General features: G+C 36.2%; 1 protein-coding gene across 2 annotated transcripts in view; it reads right to left on the bottom strand.

Moving 5' to 3' along the window:
* Psmd14 (proteasome 26S subunit, non-ATPase 14) overlaps window positions 1–3,351 on the bottom strand; it is a 90,329-nt gene extending 86,978 nt beyond the window's left edge. For both annotated transcript variants that reach the window (XM_010606836.3, XM_010606833.3), the window contains exon 1: window positions 3,183–3,351. The gene's annotated coding sequence lies outside the window, so the exon portion shown is untranslated. The remainder of the gene's footprint in view (window positions 1–3,182) is intronic.
* Window positions 3,352–9,210: the final 5,859 nt, after the last annotated feature.

A 9,210-nucleotide genomic window follows, 5' to 3' on the forward strand; every position in this document is an offset into this window, starting at 1 on the left:
AAAAAAAAAAAAAAAAAAAAAAAAAAAAAAAAAACAGAGAGAGAGGGAGGAAAGTACCACAGTAAATACCAACACTAGCTGGACATGACACACATCTGTAATACTAGTACTCCAGAGGCTGAGGCAGGAGGATCAAATTCAAGTCCATCTTGGGCTATATAGCCAGTTTGAGGCCAGCCTGAACAACATAGTGCGACCTTGTCTCAAACAAAACAAAACATTTATTCTAACATTTATTAGCTACAAAGCTAAGTGAGAGGTTGGGTCAATTACATTTCTCAGCTTGTTTCTTTATCTGCAAAATGGGAGTAAGAATACTATCTAGTGCATAGAGCTGTTCAGAAGATCAAAGATGACACTGGACATAGAAAAACATACAACATAATCTCTGTCAAAAAATAATTAAACAGTGCATGCTAGCTGCTGTCTTCCATAACATCATCTTATAAGCATAGCTAGCAATACAAACCATTCTTTCTCACAGTTTGACATCTGGTAAAATTCACAAAGTTGTACCACAATGTAAAACACTTTCAACTCTTAGAAATAAAAATCCAAAAGGTCTACCAATTTAAACTGTTTTTATACCTATCAAATAGCTGAGGAATCAAAAGCTCTTTATATGATTAATTATACCTATCAACCAGTATGAATAAAAAGTTTATACCTAATATGTTATATTAAAAAACAGTACAAAAAAAGTATCAGTACTTTCAAAGATGACTCACTTTTTCTTACTCTCTCAAGTTAGTATTTGTTCAAAACCTAATATTATTAGATCATTTTCATGTTATATTTAAATAAATTAGTTCTCAAATATTTACACAATGTATAGAACCACAGATAACTGAAAAGTAAAAAGTAAATATACATTTGGGTTTTTCACCTTTTCAAATTTTTTACCTGGGATACCAGCATCCCTACAATTTACAAAATCGTAACAGCCTTAGCTGTTCAGTCCTATCATTTTATTTCCTAGTTCATTGGTTAGCTTTTACTTCCCAATTCATTCTGTCAACTACTACTACTTCTCAGACAAATATCAAATCCTTTTTAAACTACTCCATAATGTGATCTCACTATATTTCTAATTCCTATGTTCTCTGACTTGTAGAAAGTAATTAGGCAAGTCTTTTATTCTCTTAAGGACTTTTTTTATTTTTTGGTACCCGAGATCGAACTCGGGTCCTTCAGCTTGAGAGGCAGGCAGAGGAACCACTGAGCTAAATTCCCGACCCTCTTAAGGACCTTTTGCAGTGGAAGAATTAGAAAGAATTATCATTAAGCTTAATTATATAAATAGGATTTCGAAAGCAAAAAAATTTCCCCATTTTACAAGAGAATTAAATTATAAATATCATAGTGTCTCCTAATTACCACATTCAAGTAAAGCATTGAGTACTACCTTCTGCACCCAAGAAATTTGGTGGCTTGCATTGAAGGGGGGGTATAAAAGAAATCCATAAAAAACATGTAATGTGAAAAGATGGCAGTGTAAAAAATAGATGGCAGAATAGGAAAAATTCTAGAAGCAGTCATTCCAGACTTGAATCTAGGCCTTAGCACCTATTCATTATGCTATTGACAAGTTACTTGTTTCTAGATTCTAGATCTGACCTATAAAATACCTACCTTGCAAGTCGGTTGTCAGAATAAATCCAAAGTATTTTATATAGTTCCTGCCTGGAACATCCTAGGGACTCAATAAACGTTGCTACTGTTATTGTTATTATCTTAGAATTGGAAGAGATTATTCAGTCAAATTCTCTCATTTAACAGATGAGGACACTAAAATATCACAAAGCAGAATATGAAATGCTAAATGAGTACAACAAAGATTCATGACAAGTTCATAAGCAACATTGAAACCCAACAATAAAAAAGGCCTAATTTGCCTCTTGTTACTGATTTTGAAACAAGTGGTTCTGAACGTACATACTAAGTACAACATTTATATGACAAGTATAAAAATAGGATAAGCCTATGTCAGAGGGGTTAAAAATCCAGCTCTAGAGACTAACGATTTACTAAGGGGGTGGGATGGGGGGGACGCTAAATCCAACAGGTAAAGCTAAAATAAAAAATATCTGTTTCAGGACAAACTGAAGACAACATTCACTAAACACCCCTTAGCCGTATTTAATTCTGAACTACTATATATCTTACTCTCTTTAAATGCACAATAACGCGTGCAATTTTGTTTAAAACACTGACTTTAAATTAAATGAACCACCTGGTAGCCTTTTAGGACAATAAAGTCACCAATATGCTAATCACCTCCACTAAAATTGTGTTCGGTTTATTACAACAGTATTTCTTTTACAGACATTAAGTCGGCGGCACTAAAAGCATACTTTTGTGAGTTGTATAATCATTTCTACAGTAGAACTATGTTTCTATCCTAATTTCTAAAGCCTCTTCCGCCTTTCCCTGGAAATCTTTACTAACGTTTGATAATCATTTTAATTGCAAGAATTTCTCATTCAGCCACTATAGACTGCTTCAAAATGTTCACATTATTCTTTTAACAGAAACTGTGCTAAATTCCTAGGAAAACTAAGTTCCAAACGGTTAAGACACAGCATCTAATTTCTACTTTACTGAAAACCGGAAATGTAATAGATTCACCAACAACTACTCAACTGGGACAATACTGAAAATAAGTTAATAGAGTAGGGATAATTAGACTTTTTTTTGAAAAATATTACAACTCGAAGGATTTTTTTAATCTTTTGAAGGGAGTTGAAAAACCTAACACTGAGGGGAAAAGGGTCAGAGCCCGTAAGATCGATGTGTTACAGGAAACATGCGCTCTAAGAGAAAGTTAATTTTATTCTCTATCCCGAGTTTCTCTTGAATATTTTGAAGTTTCTTAACGCAGAAGCAACAATCTAACGCAGAAGCAAACAGGCTATAAACAAGCGTTCTTCTTATAGACGGAGAAGAGACTGGCAAGATATGAATTCGACTAAGCAGAACCGGACGGAGGAAGACTAAATCTAGACCTAAACCTGCCGGAGACCCCGGGGCCTATGAAGCGTACAAAAGGGCCCGGGCTCCATCAGGGCCCTTGGCCTCCCGCGGCACCTCCGCCGGGCAGCGTGACTCAGGCAAGTACAGGGCTGGCCGCGGCCTAGCTCGGCTGCCTCCCCGACCTCCCGGGCCTGCCTTCTGGACCTTACCTAAAGGCGCACGGGAGGGAGTAGTCTGGACCCCTGTCTTGCCTCTGCGATGACTTGGTACAGCGGTTACAGCGGCTCAGACTCGGCCCAGCTACTGCTCCGCGAACCGGCGATGAATCAGCCCGATTCCATTCAAAAAGAGTGGCCCCGGCCTCCGCCACGAAGCACTTCCGGGTTCACTGCTCTGCTTCGGCTTCCGTTCCCCCGACGGCCAATTGGAGCCGGTGCGGGCGTCGAGCGGGCGTTCCCTTTGGAGCGCACAGGGCGGGCGGCACTGTCGGCGGCTGCTTACTTCGCGGAGTGAAGGGCGGAAGTTGGTGTCCTGGGTCCTCCTTTTTCTTTGGCCGTGTGCTCGCTTTCCCAGTTTGGGAGATTGACTGGCTCTCATTTGGAAATCGTAGTATCGCCAAACGTAGAACCCCTTTCCTTTTGCTTTTCACTCACCTCCCTCAAAATCCAGAAGTTTCACTTGAACTAGACGTAACTTGGTCAGAGCTCAGAAGCAGGTGTAGAGAAAAGGGCGATGTGATTGAAGAAAACCGGACTCTTTTCCTTAGGCCATTTACCCATTTTGTCTTTATTGCTTTGCAAGGATTGTATTTCAAGGATTGACTACGGTTTTTCCCAAATGTTCAAACCACCTTTAACCTCAGCTTGGTTTACATGGTTTAAAGGATAATTCACTCACGTTTTTCCAGATAAACATTTTACCCATTGTCTGCTCTGCTAGTTTTTCAATCAGTAAAACTGCCCAAGAAATGACAGTTGACAAGCTTATGTTACCGCTGTAGATCTGTGGCACCACCATGTTTTACCAACTAAACGTTCTCAAACGTATTCCAAATAACAAAGATCTTTAGTTTTAAATCAAGCTGGGTGTGTGGTACAGGACTGTAATCTCAGTAGTCTAGGAAGCTGAGGTAGGAGATCAGAAGTTCAAGCCTGCCTGTCTTAAATAAATGAGTAAATGAATGAATGAATAAATTCCACAGTCAAGAAAGATGGAGAACCTTGTAGATGGAGGATGAGGAACAATTCCAAGTAGATTCAAAGCTGTGATGGGAGTTACACAATTACATAGAATACTTTGGGATATTCATATCTCTAAAACCTCATAGATTATTTTACTCATAGATAAGATTAGTTATACAGTATTTGGATACATGTCTTTTTATTTCCTCCCCAAACCTATGCCTGCTCTATTAACTTTTTGGGAAATAACCCCATCCTCCAACCTGAGAGTAGACACTCACCTATTACACTTCCCCTTTGGTTTCCTAATTAATCACTCTAGAAGCCATCAAGTATCTAATCTTCAAAATAGCTGTTTCCAGTCTATTTCCAGTTTCTGCACTTCATCCTTTGGCCTTAACTCATACCTTCTTGTTTTTGTTTTTCTTATAAACCTGCATGAATCTTCTTGTTTTCCCTGTCTCTTAGTCTGACCACCCTCAATCCTTCATGTCATTGGCAAAAATGTGTGATACAAATATAGTCATGCCCCCTCTTAAAATTGCACCAGTGATTCCTCATAACATTCACTATAAAGGTCAAAAACCCCTCAAGGGTGTTTGGACCACCCTTTGCTCCAGCCACACTATTTAGCTGAGGTATGAGATTTCATGATTTTAGAAGGTGGCATGCATGGTTAGGGTGTGCACATGCCTATGACTATATGACTATTTAAGAAAGTCCTAAGAGATCACCTCTAACTGACCTTGAGGCTCTTAAAGTGGGAAGTGCAGGGTAAGGCAGAACTGTAAATTTTAAATTGCCTGCAGAGTGTTGAAGGGATGCCCCCCCACACACATAAGCCCCTCAGCAAAGACTGTAAGATTTATTGATTGAAGATGTTTTGGAAAACTTTGCCCAATCATTAACCAACCACTAAGCTAATTGAGCAAAATCTTCAGTAGTCACACATCATAAAGAATACAGACTTTATTTTGAAATGAGCTAAGAAAAGTCACTAAACCAGCAACTACTGTAACAAACAGAAAACTTTGGAGTAAAATCTGATTTCTAGTTATTACTTATATTATTTAAAATGCCTAGTTTTCAAAATAAAGTATGCTACATGCAAAGAAACAACAGCATGTGGCCAAACTCAAGACAAAAATCACCGATAGAGCTGGGCTTGTTGATGAAGGCCTCTCCAGTACCAGGAAAGCTGAGACAGGAAGATCTGAAGTTTAAGTCCAGCCTGGGAAACTTAATGACACCCTGTCTCAAAATTAAAAAAACAAAAAAACAAAAAAACACTTTTTTTTTGAAGTGTTGTGGATGTAGCTCAGTGCAAACACCTGGATTTCAATCCCTAGCTGCACAAGAAAAAAAATCGAAACTAGCCCTGAGGAAGCCTAAATACTGGATTTACTAGATTAAGACTTTAAATTAAATATTCAAAATATGTTCACAAAGCTAACAGAAATAATGTCTAAGGAACTAGAAGGGACTAGGAATGTAGCTCAGTGGTAGAGTGTTTGTCTCAGGCGCATAAAGGCCTGGGTTCTATCACACCACTGTGAGAAAATATAAAAAAGATGTTTCATCAAATAAATTAAGAGAAATTATTTTTACAAACCTGAACAATGCTGAAGTTGAAATGTTTAATAACTAAAGTAAAAAACTTAGATGCGTTCAATAGTGGACTTGAGCAGGCAGAAAAAGAATCTGAAAATTTCCATACAAGTCAGCTGATACTCATTCAGTTTGCGGAACAGATAGAAAACAAAATGAAGATATACAAACAGGGACTCAGGGAACTGAGGGATACAATCAGTCACACTAATGCTTCATAATGGGTGTCTCGAGAAGGAAAGGGAAAAAAGAATGGGGCAGACATGATACTGGAAGAAACAGTAGCCCCTCAAACTTCTTAAATTCGATGAAAATCATTAATGTACACACCCAAGAAATCTAACAAATGCTGAGTAGGATAAACACAAGACATCCACACCTAGAGACGATAATTAACCTGTAGAAAGCTAGACAAAAAAAATCGTGAAATTGGGAAGAGAGATGATCATCATCTCATAAGCCTCAATAAGATTTAGAACTGAAGCTGTAAAAGTTGGAAGGTAATGGAACCACTCCTTAAAGATGCTGAAAGAACAATATCACCGAACAGCAATTCTACGTCCAGCAATACTGTACTTCAAAGACGAAAGAGATACTAATGCATTCCCAAAATATATTTATGAAAAACAATAAAATTTGTCACTAGCAAATCTTCTCTACAAGAAACGATGAAGAGAATAGTTCAGGCAGAAATAAAAGAACAAGTCCACATGAAGTAATAAAGAAAATCTGTGAAAGTAACTACATAAGTAAATATAAATCTCATATAAATATATTTTTATTTGTAACTCAATTTTCTCCTATTTTATTTAAAAGACAACTGCATAAAATGATAATATAAGGGGTAGGAATATTATGCATAAAAATGTAATTTGTATGACTAACAGAATGGACATGAAGATATATAGTACTAAAGTTTTTATATGCTATTAAAATTGGATTGTATTAATCCATACTAGATTGTTATAATTTTTTAATCATAATCCCCAGAGCAAGCACTAAGAAAATACAGTGATACTTTGCTTGTTAAATAGCTCTGAACTTAACGTTTCCACTACTGAAGCAGCAAAGTTTGAAAACAAAACCTGCTTGCTGTTTGTAACTTTGCTTAAAGGTCAAACCGAAAATCTTTTTGAAAAAACTTGTACAGGTCAATAGCGAGTCACATGTTCCGTCTCACATCATTGCCATGGACACAAAGGGATGACTCTAACCACCACTTTTTTTTTTTCTTCCATTACCTGGGTGTGAACTCAGGACCTTGAGCTTGCAAGGCAAGTGGGGTGCCACTGAGGCTAAACCCCCAGCCCTTCAAGTGCCACCCTTACTAAGATAGTACATAGTGTATTTGTAACTTATGGGCCTCAGAACAAATTATTTGGTTTTCCATTATTTCTTACAGGAAAATATGTTCAGTTTTTTAACTTATCAGAGTTTAAACATGAATTTGAAATGAATTGAGTTTGCCAACCAACTTATCACTGTAGTCAAAAAATGATTAAAAGGGCTGGGGATTTAGCTCAGCAGCAGCATGCCTGCCTTGAAAGTGCAAAGTGCAAAGTCCCGAGTTTGATACTCATATCAAAAAAAAAAAAAGAGAGAATTAAAATACTAAGAAAAATGTATCTCACATAATAAAAGTGAGCAATAATGAAGGAATAGATAAAAATTATGACATAAAGAAAACAGGTAACAACCCTTGGGATGAAGCCTGTACTTTTTACCAGAAGATGTGAAGGAAGAAAAGAAACAAATAGCAAAATGTCAAAGGTAAATCTCACCTTAACAGTAACTATATTAAATAGTACATTAAATGTGAATGGTATAAACTTTCTAAGACTAGATGGCAGAGGTTGGCAAAAAAAAGAACCAATTATATTCTGTCCATAAGAGATACATTTTAGATTCAAAGACAAAAGTAAGTTGAAAGGGAAAGGATGGGAAAAATATAACAAGTAAACAATAACTGAAATGGCACAATCGCTTTAGAAATTGTTCTAGCACTTACGTAAACTTTAATGTACAATTACCATTTGACCCAGCAATTCACTTTAAAAATTACCAAATGTATATATATATTCACACTTAGACTTATATAATAGTTCAAATTTATTAGGAAATGTCTCAAAGTGAAGACAATCCAAATGTTTGTCAGCTGGTGAACGGATACCAAAGTGTGGTGTGTCTACTGAATAACACTAAACTACGATAAAAAGGAAATTTCTGATATATACAATAACATGTATGAATTCTGAAAACATCATGCTGAGGAAATGAATTAGATGCAAAAGATATGTACTGTAAAATGCCACTTTAATGAAAATCCAAACAAATCAAGTCAATATAGTGACAGAAAGTGGATCAGTTGTATTCTTGGTGATTCATAGTGGAGCTACGTAGGAGAATTAACTGCAGAGTTGCATGAAAGAACTTTTTGTGTTGTTATTTATTTATTTATTTATTTAGGTTCTGATCAAACTCAGGACCTTGCACTTAAGAGGCAGGTGCCACACCACTTAGCTGAATCTCTGGCCCTTACTTGTGTTGTTATAAATGTTCTATATTTTCATTGTATAGTGGTTTATCAAATTTCATCAAACCACACACTAAAAGTTGGTGCACTTCATTGTATATTGGTACTCCTATAAGGCTGAAAAGAAAAACCCCTCACATTTCTCAATTTCCTCCCTTCCTTCAGCCATACTAAAATATTTGCAGTTAAATCATGTATGCCTTAGAATCTTCAAACTTATTTTTTCTACTATTTCCCGTTCTTCCTTTTATCTTTTATCCCCACAGTGCACCCCACACTTTGGGGAATGATGAGCCAAACAATACCCATTTCTGTATCCTATCATCCTATTCTATAATCCTTGATTACTTGTCTGCCTTATCCCCTAAACTTCAAGTTTCTTAAAATAAACACAGTAGATACTAAAAAACAATGTTGAATGTTGGCGATGTCTATCTAAGTACTTTCCTTACAAAGAATACTTAAAAAGATCAGAAACATTGCTAATCCAGATATATCTCCTTATAAACTAACAAATAAAATTTACTCGGCTACATATCTGATATGAATATAAAATGCTAATGCTTACAGCATTAATTTTTTAGGTTAGCCCCAATATGGTTTTGAAGAACAATGTAATACACAGAATTACTAGATGTTTAATGTTTTTTAAAACCACAAATTGCCAAAAGTTCACATTACTAAATGTGTAATGTATATTGTGTTAGCAATTTTCCTGTTTACTTGGTATTCTCTGAATCTGGTGTTTATTAAATAACTAAATGACTGGCAAGTAGCATTACAGCCTATGTGTTTACAACCTTAAAATGCATCAACTTTATTGTAAAATCTCCCCCTATTTGTAGAGTTTGAAGGACATCTCTTTTCATATACAAATTCTAACAAGAAGTTGTAATAGTAAATTTTCAGCTAACT

Source organism: Fukomys damarensis, unplaced genomic scaffold, assembly GCF_012274545.1.
Source record: "Fukomys damarensis isolate Sample0158 unplaced genomic scaffold, DMR_v1.0_HiC HiC_scaffold_26, whole genome shotgun sequence".
Taxonomy (NCBI): Eukaryota; Metazoa; Chordata; class Mammalia; order Rodentia; family Bathyergidae; genus Fukomys; species Fukomys damarensis.